Consider the following 12,800-nt stretch of genomic DNA (forward strand, 5'->3'; position numbering starts at 1 on the left):
TATATATTTACTGGTACACACAATAAGATGTATTTAATAAACTGGTAACTCCATGTTCATATCAAACCAAAATTTATCTTTCATAGTTATTTTGTATCCCGTGTTTTCCTACAGCATGAATGGCAGAGGGGACTTTTTTGGAAGAAGTCAGTTCTAAACAAATTGACACAGAAAACCTGAAGGACAATGATAAGCTCTGACAAATGAGAAACAAGCAAAAACTGCAGCTCCACAAGAGCGAGACAGAAAACCTCAGGACTGACGCCAGATTTGCTTTGCACCAGGTTTCACAGGCCCGCTCTCCTCTTTTTTCCCCTTCAGTGAATGTACAGGGTGTGCTCCAAAACTGCACCATGCAAAATGCAGCGAGTGGGAAAGCAGCTTGGCTCATGGTTTGAGTTTCAGCAAGCTGTCCCCTTGACTGGTGCACGGTGCCCAGCCCCAGGGAAGCGTTCCACAACCCTGCTGAGACCTCCTGAGACATGGGGAGGGCCCCAAGTGACACAGGGTCCCCAGGCAGGTGCAAAGGAGAGCTGCTTATTGGTTTACTGCAAAACCCAGGTCTTTCTAAGCAGTCAGGCCTTTATCAGTTACACAGCTTTAAGTCATAACAAACATTATTCAGCCAACCACCACACACCACAATGTGAACACACGATGGTTATAGAAACTTGGTTTTTACCCCTAATTCACCTGAGCCCCTATCCCATAGCCCTTTTTCCTTGGCCAAAGCAGCAGGCCATGGTTTTGTAAGACCTTCCTTTAGTAAGGTTTTACCTGCATGCAACACTGAGACACTCAGACACACCTCTGACCCTGCAAGTGCTCCCTTCAGCCTTCAGCACTGTGGGAACAGCACCACCACCCCTAAATCTGGGGTTAGAAAGACAAGTACACACTGCCAAGCAGCAACTACTGCAGCATCTTCAATGAGAGAGAGACTTTGATGAGCTTTTTTGGTGTAAAATAAGCTGGAAGTCCAGCGACAACTATTTGCTAATGCTCCTAACAGGGAGAAAGATTTAACTTGAGATTTAGAGCCAAAAGGTATCTTTGACAGCCATCAGCAATTATTACTATTGCTGTAACAATACAGTTTGATGCATGTTGTACTTAATTTCTTGGCAATTTTCATGTTACTTTTAAAGGATAAAAAATCCATTGCAATGCTAACATTTCACACTCATTTATGAAAGCCTAATTTTGGAATTAGGGCTCTTGATGTTTTCTTTTGATAAGGTTGTAAAACATTCTTGAAAATGATTCCATTTTTTAAAAAATCTTTTCAAGAAAATTATACTCAGCTAGAATAAATTATTGCAGTTCTTCTGCTGCCAGTGAAGAACAATCTCATTTAGGGTAGTTTTTCAGCATGTACTACAAGCTGGAGAAGGAGCATCCAAGCTGAACTGTCATACAGACACCAGTAGCATATTTTTATCTAGAAAAATTAGTTATTTCACGGCTTTGTAGCTGAAAAGTTTCTAGTGAAGCCTCTATAGAAAATAAAGTGATACTTGATTATATTTATGAAATTATTTTCATGTGAGAAAAAAATGGTTGCTGGATTTATTCTTAGTAGTTATAAGGCCTGGGAAAGTTTCCCTTCCTTGTGCATCCATAATTCTCCAGCTGATCTCACTGCAGGCTCTTGTGCCAGGTGGGGACACAAGGGTCCAATGCCCCCCACTCAGGAGCACATGGAGGAAGGGAGCCAGACTCTCGTCCTCCTCCCAGGATTTGTCACCATTTTCCTCCTACAGCAGCTGAACTATCCATTTTATTTCACTTCTCTGTGTGACAGTATTATGGCAGATAATAATTCCTCCCTCTCAAGAAAAGAATTTAAAACACGTTTAATTTTAAGCAAAGCCTTTAGCCTCTAAATTCAAGAGTAGTAGAGCTCACCGAATCCAAACACTCAGTAAACTAACTACATAAGCCAGAGGAGGAGCTGCCCAAGTTCTTCCTTGACTCAAGCTGTATGTAAATGTATACAGGGAGCTCACAAATTATATTACCTTGGGTTTTGACACATATATTTGTACTTTTACAATAATAAACAAGTATTTCATAAAACCATAGAATGATTTGGACAGGAAGGGACCTTAAAGGTCATCTAGTTCCAGCCCCTCTGCCATAGGGAGGGACACTTTCCACCAGATTAGGTTGTTCAGAGCCGTATCTAAATATCATTTGCGAAAATATTTCTCCTTTCCAGTGCTAGAAGAATGTGCAAACACATTCAGATTTTGGGGATTGCATGAAAAAGCAAACCCAGTTTCTTCTGCATCCCCCCCACACTAAAGCAGAGTGCACTCTAAGTGGAGTACACCTGTGGGAGTAGAGCTGATTCAGGTAAGTACTCAAAGGGTTAAGCCCTTGGTCCATTTTCTGTGGTTTGAAATTCTCATCTCACTCTTAAAAAGTCATTATTTGTCTGAATGAAGAGGAAGAAGGAAGAGTAGATGGCCCAAGCAAGAGCAGAGAGTATAAATGCTAATGTGTGCCTGGGTCCTGACCAGCGCCCGGTTGTGGCCACCAGCGCTCCTCAGTGGGGTGAACATTTGATGATAGGCTGCATGTGCAATTGAGCAACACAAATATCTTCTTCTCAGCTGCTCTACAAGCCTAGGCTGCACTTCTGAAAATAATCATTTTTTGAATACATAATTTTGAGGGTCATTGCCCGTGGATTGCTGAAAACGCTCTCTCTGGGAATCCAGACTTATTTGTTTGGCCACGAGTTTCTATTTCACAGTGCAAGATAAGGCCTATTTGCTGCTATTGCCCATCACTGTGTCATCAGGGTCTGTTATTATCATTGGTTTATTCATTCTTCTGTGGCACACTGTGCTGTGCTCAGGTTCAATCAGAAGAGATTTATGGGAGGAATGACTTGTTTGTTGATTTGCTTGCCTCCTCTCCTCCCAGACAGATGCACATGCAGCTACATAGCTAAGCTACAAAATCTTAAAGGCTTCCTAACCCTAAATTGATGTAGCCTCTGGAAATGTCTTTAAACTGAGCGTCCAATTCTCAGTTTGCAGGGGAGCATTAATACCCAGCAGCTCCCACCTCTTCACATTACCACAAATTGTTTCAGTGCAGGGTAAACAAAGTGAGAAAATGAGGGCACTGCTGCCTACATTTGGGAAGCACTGCCAAGGGCAGCAGGCCAGGGCCAGAGAGAAACTCAATTCTCCTGCAAACAGCTGCCCTGTGGAGAAGGTTGGCAGTGGGACAGCCTGGCTAAACACATTGTGATCTTAGCCTAAGTGGCATTTCCTGCTCTAAGTTTTATCAAACTGAAAACCTTCTTGCCCATATTTACAACTACCCAGGTGCTTTTTCCTATTACCAGAAGCACTTCAGGGGTTTGCTAATGCACTGGAAGCACCTTTCTGATAAGCCAACATAAATTGGTACAGCAATAAATCAAGCGGCATTATGCTAGTCCAGGATGTGGAGGGAGATCATTTCATTATGCTTATAAAAATAAAATCAAGGAACAATACACATTATACTACCATATGAAGGTGCATTTCTATGTACTTAATAGGAGAGGAAAATAATTCCAGGATACTCTACTCACCAAAAGCAATCAGGATCACATGACAGCTGCCAGGAGAGGGTTTTTGGAGAGGGTTGCATTAGAAGGCAATATGCCTTATGAGGAAGATGGAAGCATTATTAAAACATAATGCACATGCAGAGTGGTGCATGTGTTACACACTGACAAGCTAATGCTTCCCAGGAATACAGACTGCAGTAAGCAGAGCTTTAATTATTTAATTTCCTTGCTCAAAAGTGCAAAGCTCTAGCCAAGAAAGCATCCCCTTCCTTACCAATTCAAAGAGCACTTTTCTCCTATCTATTTGGTAGTACCCATTTAATAAGCTATTGTCACCAGAAAAATAAAGATTAATTAAATGAAATTTTTGGAATTACATTAACAGATGTTTTATTTTTAGATTTCTATAGTAAACTGAAAATTGTGCTTGAGAAGTTAGACCAACATGTTAGTGCTTCTATTTTGGTTTTTATTTGGCATATTTGTTCAATAAAATCAGCCTCTTTTTAATTAAACACGTTTTATCCCTTTATTGACACTGCATAAAGTCCAAAAGTCACATCAGGGAATACATTATTGAGCCATTCCACATTTCCTAAAGAACTGAAAGCACTTAGTTTCACCTCAAACACCACAATGCTCCAGAGAAAGAGAATACAATGGTGATTATTAATAATAATCATCAGCAGCCAGTATTTGCTTTCACATTGACAGTGACTCCTACCAGCTCACCACCCCCTGCAGCTCAGGAGAGCTCCTCTGCAGGGACAGGAGTGTCCAGTGCCTGCCCAAGCAGCTGCACCCCAGCCCTGGGGACAGCAGCCCGATTTTGGCACGTCCCGGCAGCAAAGTCAGGCCTCAACTCAGCTTCAGAGAGTCCTTAACGTTCAGACAATGAAATACTGGGGGAAGATGACTCTGTAAATTTGAATTAGGCTTTGACTTGACCCAACAGAACCCCAAAAGACAGAAACAAACCCAGTGCTTGGCAGCCCCGCAGAGGAAACAGGGCCAGACAGGGTTTCCTGAACTCTGGAAGGCTGTTCCTGACTAACACATGGGCATGAAAGGAAGCAGGGAAAGAAAGCATGGAGAACATCATCCAGATTTTATTTGAGATACCCAAATCCTCCCTCAGCCCCAAGGGTACAAAGAAAGCAGAGTCTTCCTTAGTTACAGGGATGCTCAAAGGTTTTGGTGTGACCTTGTACACAAGCTTTACAGGGCAGTGCCCCAGGCTTGTGGCGGCCTCTCCTCTCAGCACAGTGAGACCCTTGTTTTCATGATCTCAAACACAGGACTTCCGAGGCCTTTCCTCTTCTGTGGCTCCTTTCTACACCAAAGCTGGTTACTCTCAGCACTTCTCTCTGTAATAGTTTATACACCTGGGTGATGAAGCAAAATCTTCTCACAGAATCGTGGCGGTCATTTCATCCCACCTCCCCTCCCTCCCCCCACCCCAACAGTGTATTTCCTGTGGCTGTAGCACATGGGAGTTTGCCTCTGTTCCTCCTCTAGCTGTCCATTACCAGTACTGATTTTAGAGCCTCCCACATCTGCCATGCAGTGTCCCAAATGCAGGGGCTGCTTCCCATCGCATCCCCCTCTCCTCTCACTGCCCACACACAGTGCAGCTGTTTGGAGAAGCACAGGAAAGCTGCGTCAGTCACATCACGAGAGAATGGGCTGGGAGACACAGCAGAAGTGAAAGGAAGGGAAATCATTTCAATCAAATTGTTAGAGGTTGGTTTTGGCTTAAAAGACAACCTCTGAAAATATCTAAATCAATTATACCCTAATCTCCTTTGTGATCATTTAAGGTTCCATCCAACTAAGGCAGTCTTTGCAATATACCTCAAAAAACTTCCTATGAGCAAAATTTCCCTCTATTTATGTACCCTGGTTCTAAATGCTACTGCTCTATTGATTACTGTAATTCAGCTCTAATTGCACTTTTACAAAGCAGGATGAATAGATCACAGTTGAGCTAGGAGGAAGCCAAACATCAATTATTAATATAACAGAGCTGGCCTTTACCATGCCTGTATTATTTACCTTGGGGAGTTTAGGAGCCTGCTGAATAATATTTATCCTCATAAATTAACCACTTTAAAATATTTGTTTTCATTAAGAAAAGCAACCAGAGTAATGAAATATTCTTTCAGCAAATGCAAACAAGCCCTCAGTGTCCGTAATGATGCATGAAAACCCAATGCCCTCTCTCAGAACAAGGCAGCCCTGGTGTTTCAGAAGGCAGGTTTGTGTGGCTCACCAGGGCTGAAGGGCTTGAACACACAGGGCTGAAGATCTGCAGATTGGCTCGAATGCAGCACAGGCTCTTTGGTTACTGTTTGATTCCTTGCTATTTGCACAGCTGTTTTAGCCTCAACAGGGATCCAAAACGGACAGTTTCAGCAATGAGAAAAAGCTAATGGTAAAGCTGGTCTTTCCTCCGAGGAAATTACTAAAAAAAGGTCAATATATCCATGTCTTGTTTCCCAGGTGCATTCTGGCCAGCACTGTGACCCTACACCAACCTCTTCTTTGCTTTGCTGTCACTCCCTTTGGTCCCATGTCTTGCCTGTGCATCTTGTGCTTCATTGCTCCAGCAATCTGCATTTCCATTAGCAGCAGTTAATATTGACAGTTTATACTCTAACCTTGTGGCCTATGGCTCTGGCTGATGATTTGGATATATGGATTTTTTTTTTTCAAATATATACATTGCTAAGCAAGGAAATTTTTAAATTATTCCCCTGACCTTTGCCTCCTCTATTTGGATACTTCACCCACTCAAAGAACAGTCATCTATTTTTTACCACAAGTTTGATCACCTGCAGACTGATCTGGCTTAGTGCAGAGTCTCCCTGGCCAAAGCACAAGGGCTGCCAGTTTGCAACCACATGCACAGACCCACCAAGATTTTCACCTTTGGAGTGAATTTCTGGATTTTCCTCAGGCAGATGGTATCACACACAATTCCTCTTCAGTATTTAACTGCTATTATGAAGGCAACTCACGCGCTGCACAGATTCTGTGGTTGTTCTGCAGGTAGAGGCAAATTTCCCCTGATGAATAAATACTATGCTTAAAGGCTATTGTTTCTTGAATAAAAATATTCGCCAAAGCTAATTCTGTAAATTTCCACTCTATCACAATCAAAAACTCACTGTACACTATTTAATTAGGTAGCCATTTGTAGCTAGGGCTGGAGGCATTCATCATCTTTCCAAAAACATGCACATCACCATCTGTAACATCCAGTCAGTATTTTGGCTCCAAATGAGATAAAACATTTAACACGTTGGCAGCTGAAAGTTAGGTTTGCTACAGAAGCCTCAAATGTCAATTCTGTTGCACTGCTCCTTTGAGAGTACCCCAGCATTTGCCAGTGTGGATAGTCTCTAATCAAAAAGCCTGGAGGGAATCCAATGAAGTCTGCGCCCAACATTCAACTGCAAGAGTATTAATCCAGCTTTATTCCATATCTGATTATATGAAATCAGCCCTTTCTACCCATTAGGCATCTTTCATCTGCTCCTGCAATATATGTTTTTATTTCTTTTCAATCCTTTGGAAAAAAATATCAGTGCAGTAGTAGTCTAGCAATTGCTAATCTCTGATAAAAACTTAGGGCTAGATTGTCCCTAAGAAAAACAAGATACTTCTTGGATTTGCTCAGGAAGTGATTAGAAAGCCCTGGAGCAGCACAACCCTTGGACGTGAGGAATCTCACGGAGGAGCAAGGCAGCCTGGTGGCTCTGGCTCCACCAGCTCCCTGTCCCCAGACATGCTGCCCTGGGGGGCTCCGGCACCTCTGAACCTCCCAGCTGCCCCATCCTGGCTGTTGGAGGCCAGGGGCCCACCCAGCCCCACACTCCACAATTCTAAACACATTACAGGCAGATTGCTGGAGCTGAAGATTCCCCTTAGCCCATTCCAGAGTTAGAGTTTCCCAGAATATAACTCCCGCTGTGTGCCCAGCACTCTGCTTCTTCCTGGGTGCGTAGTGTTCAATGGGGCTGTGCCAAAGCCCAAGGGAGCTGGCCTGAGCAGCCAGCAGCATCCTCTGTCCTCAATGTGTACCTTCCCTCTGGAGTCCAGTGCAAATTGAATTATTAGCAAGTTTTCATTTACTTCATTATTACCTGCAAAAATGCTGAATAAGATTATTTTTGATGCTGATTCATGACAACACCCGCTCAGTGATTCCTTGTTGACAAGTATCTGCCATGATCTAAGGGTCTGGCAGTCCTTACAGCACTTTCCCATCTCTTAACAATGCTGCACAGTGCTAGTTTTCCATACGAAGCCAAAACTTAAACCCATCACTCTCTATACATCAACCAATGCCTACAGAAGTTTTGGAGTTTACTGAGCAACTTCACAGATTTTTCTTTTATTGTTCTAGAGACCTGAAATGTGTTACAAACTTACAGACTCTTGCAAACCAGTAATAAAAAATGAGCAAGCTCTTCCAAAAAATGTCTCAAAAAAACCTCCCATGGTTCAATGATGAACTCTACTCCTTAAACACCACAGAAATCACACAAGGGATCAAAATCAGGACACAACATTCCTGGGAAAGAAGGCTGCACTGGTTCACTGTCCACCAAAGCACCTGATCAACAGCAATACTGAGCAGTGCTACCAAATTTAAACAGCTGTGCAGGTACTTTGGACATAAAGAATGAAAGCAGCTTTATCTGAGATGTTTCATTTTAAAAACAGTGTAAAAATCATACATGAAATAAACACAGACAATTAGGACAAGTTAAAACAGAATTACTCTCTACCAGACTCACACATTCACGTGTTCCCTTTTTCTTGCTACTCCCCTCACATATCACTGACTTGATCCAGGCAAAAACTTTCTCTGCAGTTCTCTTTTGTCCTATAAGCCTTGAAATATTAGACAAAGGGATCTGTTCAGTGAAAGTTTTGTTTTCCTTCAAGAAACTGAGATGAAATGCACTTTAGTCTTAAACGCAAAAAAGGCAAAAAGAACCCCAGTAGAATGCCCGTGATCTTATTTAAAAACAAAGGAACAAACAAAGAAACAAAAACACCACCAAAAGACCCCAAGAGATAGCTATTTTTAGCTGATACTGTACTGAGAAACTTAAAAGACATCTATGAATATTCACTTTTTCTTACAGTGCAAACCACCTTTATTGCAACACACAAGTAGCAGCCTGTTATATCTAGACCAGATATAATTTTATTAATAGAAAATTTCTCCCTTCAAATGAAAACCTCCCATGAATATTTATCTAGATTCAAATAGGAATGCCTCTCATCTCAGAAAAGGATTCATGAACTTTAATGGCAACTTCAGACAATTTGATAGGCTTATATTTCCCTCATGTAAACAGCTTTGCATTAGCATATGAATGTTATTATCCATGCTTTAACTTTGCCAGACACTGACCACTTTGTTGCATTTTTAATGGCTTACCTAAGAGTTTTTTCATTAAACATTTTTGATCTACTGTTAGCTTTGATGTCAGCTGGAGAAAGAATTTTGCCTGTTTCCATATCAGTGAGCTAAAAGTTACCTAGAAACACTTCACACCAGCCTGAATTACAAAAAAGGCCTTAAACAGCTAGACTTGCTTCTCTGTTACAGCACGGGTACCTGAGGAAAACACAGAAAGCACCAGAAAGGCTGCAAAGATACTTGAATCTACACTGCATGTAACATCATTGTCCTTCTCACTTACTGCAGTAGAGGTTTGGGAAAAATTTAAATTCTTATTTCACAGAAAAAAAAGGTACTTGAAAATAGTTTTTTCTAAGTCCTAAGTGAATTCAAATTACATGTATAAATGTGGACTCACACAGAGAGGGGAAGTTAGATATGCTCCTGATACCTTTAAAGAACAAGGAACTTGATTTACATTTTCCTGTTATTTTTTCTATAATAATGATAAACATGTGCCTGATACCAGAGTGATAAAAAGGATTTTTCCTGTACAGAGGAAGCCTCAAATATGGTAATTATTAAGGTTCCCGATGGATGTCTAGCACCAGAAGAAATTCTGCTCTTCAAGTTTCCTATTTAAAGTATCTATTGAAACTTATCCTCGAAAGGGAAATGGAGAAATAAAAGGATTCTTCCTTTCCAACTTGTTTAACTTTTATTTTTACCTTGGCTGACTCATCTAGAAAAGAGTAAATAAGATTTATATTTATTTATATATAAGAATATCATTATAATGAATTGAAGACAAGGCTACAGTGGTCTCCTTTCATCTAAACTGATGTGCACACTTGGATCATAGCAATGTCTATATTTTTACATGCTTGATAAAACAACTCTTTTATTCAGTATTTTCATCAGTTGAAACTGATTCTTATCTGCTACTAATGGTGTATGTTCCCATATAACACTTTGTGCTATATTTCTTCAAGTCTCAGTTTAAGAAATTAGTGATTTTCTCCCACAACAAGAAACCCCACCTAGGGAGATATAAGCAAATGGATGCCTCAGAAAGTTGAAATAATTAGATTATCCACCCCGATACAGGCAGAAAATTGCATGGATTGTTCTTACACCTACTGCAATAGATGTAGCCCTAGAGCTTCCTTGGATTAACTCAATTATTTGCCATCATCTGCTTATCAGTCTACTTGTGCCTGAAACAAATTCCAGAGTAAAATAAAACTTAATAAAACTAAAAAATAAAAAGGAACTTGCTATGCCAGTGGACTGGAATTGCTCATGTGACTGCCCCAATCCCTGATTTCCACAGGGCCAATGGGAAGTGCCATGGGAGTCAGGCTAGTCATCAGTTTTATCCTTTTTAGCACTGTGTCCTAGAAAGGAACAAAATGCTCTGCAGTAGGAAGAGGTAGGTAAACATTTAGAGTCATATTCCTGTTCCACCCACCCTCCCAGTGAAACGCTGCTTCCAATTAAATATGAGAATTTACCCCCCTTCCAGAAGCAAATCTGGAGCTGAATTGTGCTGGTTACTATTGTGGCTTTGGCTAAGAGCCGGCTGCAGTCCACCAGAAGTTTCTCACATTTGCCAGTTTCCCCTTCTGCTCAACAGTCCTCGATTATTTTCAGCACTGGTCTAAAGTCAATCTTCCAGGACATAGATCACACATTTCCTTACTATGATTTTTCCTTCGTTTATCAACCCATTCCCACACTTTGCAAATACCTTTAAATCAGTAAAATCAAGGTCCAAACCTTGACAGAAATGCTGTTTCCCTGGTTAGCTCTGTGCACATACCTGGAGAGATCCAGGATGTGCTCAGCTCCGGGAGCTGCCACCAGGCTGTTGTAACTCCATCTCACCAAACTCTTGCACTTAATATGTATTGACAGTAGGAAGAGTGAAGCAGCTAAAAGCTGAAGTCTTCGATAGTAAATTTTAATTAAGAGTCTGTCACCATCTGAGTTATTATTGTTACTTTAGGAATTACATTGCAGCATAAATTATTATAATAAAGAAGCCTGGCAATTGTGATCTTAGCCAAAGTTCCTGAAAGAGGTTTCACTTGCATTGTGCCTTTTGGGACACTGGGGAGAGAGAAATTCAGGGGTTGCTTCCACTTGGAAGAGGAGCTGCTATGTTGCCAAATACTTCCATAACTAACAGCAAATACCCTGTCCCACCTCTGAAGGCCACATCCTTGCCCAGGGCACTCCTACAGTTTCCCACCCAAGTATTTATTCCCCTCCTGGGTCTCATGGTCCCCACACTTGCTCTGTCACTGTGTCTCACCAGTTTAGTGCTGTTGTCTCTCACAAACACACATCAGCAGAACAAAACCCAGAGAAGCCTCCCATTCCACGTGTGCATCCCAAGCACAATTTGTTTGAAACACGAGGGGTCCTGTCTTTGGGCTGACTGTGGCAAATGCGTGATGTTACCAAACAGCACAATTATCAACTGTTCACAGCTGTGGATTCGGAATAGCTGCTTTTCCCTTTAGAAAATCCAGACTTTATCAAACCATGGGGAAAAGCAGACAGAAGCCAAAAAACGAGAGTCTCGGGCAGAGACTTTACCACCACCTGTGTGAGATACAAAGCTGTGTTTGGTGTCAGGTACATACGGGCAGCGTGTGTACTTGTGATTGTGATATGTGTGGAAACTGATCATGGGACAATTAAAGGATGAATTCTAAAAAATAACTGAGGGAGTAAAGCATGGAAGAAGGCCTTTGAACTTATCCTTTGTTTGCAATTAATTTTATAGCATCTGAATTAAAGCTTTAAGGATGTTGCTGCTAGACAGAAACTTTTTGCACGTAGCTAAGCATTAAACAGCTTTGCAATAATAACCTTTTGAAGTATAATTTTGGAATATTGCTTGTAGTAAGGAGCTTTGAAAACATAAGTTTAGAATATATGTAAAGGAAACATGCTTATCTCAACACCTTAGCAAGACAGTAAAAAGCAGCTTGAGAAAGGAAGATGAAAATCAACCCAAGGATTGATAGCTTCGACCAAGGGAAGCTGGACATCACTGTTATGAGATTTATAGTCTTTGCAATTAAAAGGTGGGCCCACATCTGGAGTCTGGACCGCACCAGCTGGGAGACCTCTTTCTTCTTTCGGAAGCTGGACCTCACCATCTGGGGATACTCCTTTCTGGGGTACATCCTGAGAAAAACTAACTCACAATAGTGTATAGAATTGTGACATAAAAATCGGGAATAGAAACTGCTGAGAAAAGCTTATGTGTACCCCTATAAATATCTGTACGCCCCAACCATCGGTGTGCAGCTGAAGGGAAAACTTCCCCCACTGTACCCAGCACTGTTTTGTTCATACTTTATCACATTAATTAATAAATTGATTGCTGCTTGAATATTAGCCTAGTCAAGCTTCTTATTTATAACACCTGTGTGCTGGGATCCCTCCTGCTGTGCCCAGCCCCTGCGGACGGTGGCAGGGAGCTGTGGCAGGGCAGTGTCCCGGCAGTGCCGCTCAGGAAAAGTCACATCGCCCCCAGGAGCAGCGCAGGAGCGCTCGGCTCCTGCCCACGGGAACTCGGCCGCGACAGTCCCCAGTGCCACATCCCCGCACCTCCGAGGGCTGGCTGCTTTCCGACACTCCTGCAGGCACAGGAGCCTCAGGCAGCAGGGGCAGGGGCAGCGCTGTCCCGGCCGGGGCAGCCCCGCGCTCGGCAAGGGAAGCGCTGCCCGGAGCGGCTCCGCGGGGCTCAGGCTCCCCCTGCCTGCATCCCCGGGCACCAAAACAGCC

The sequence above is a fragment of the Motacilla alba genome, chromosome 11 (genome assembly GCF_015832195.1).
Source record: "Motacilla alba alba isolate MOTALB_02 chromosome 11, Motacilla_alba_V1.0_pri, whole genome shotgun sequence".
Taxonomy (NCBI): Eukaryota; Metazoa; Chordata; class Aves; order Passeriformes; family Motacillidae; genus Motacilla; species Motacilla alba.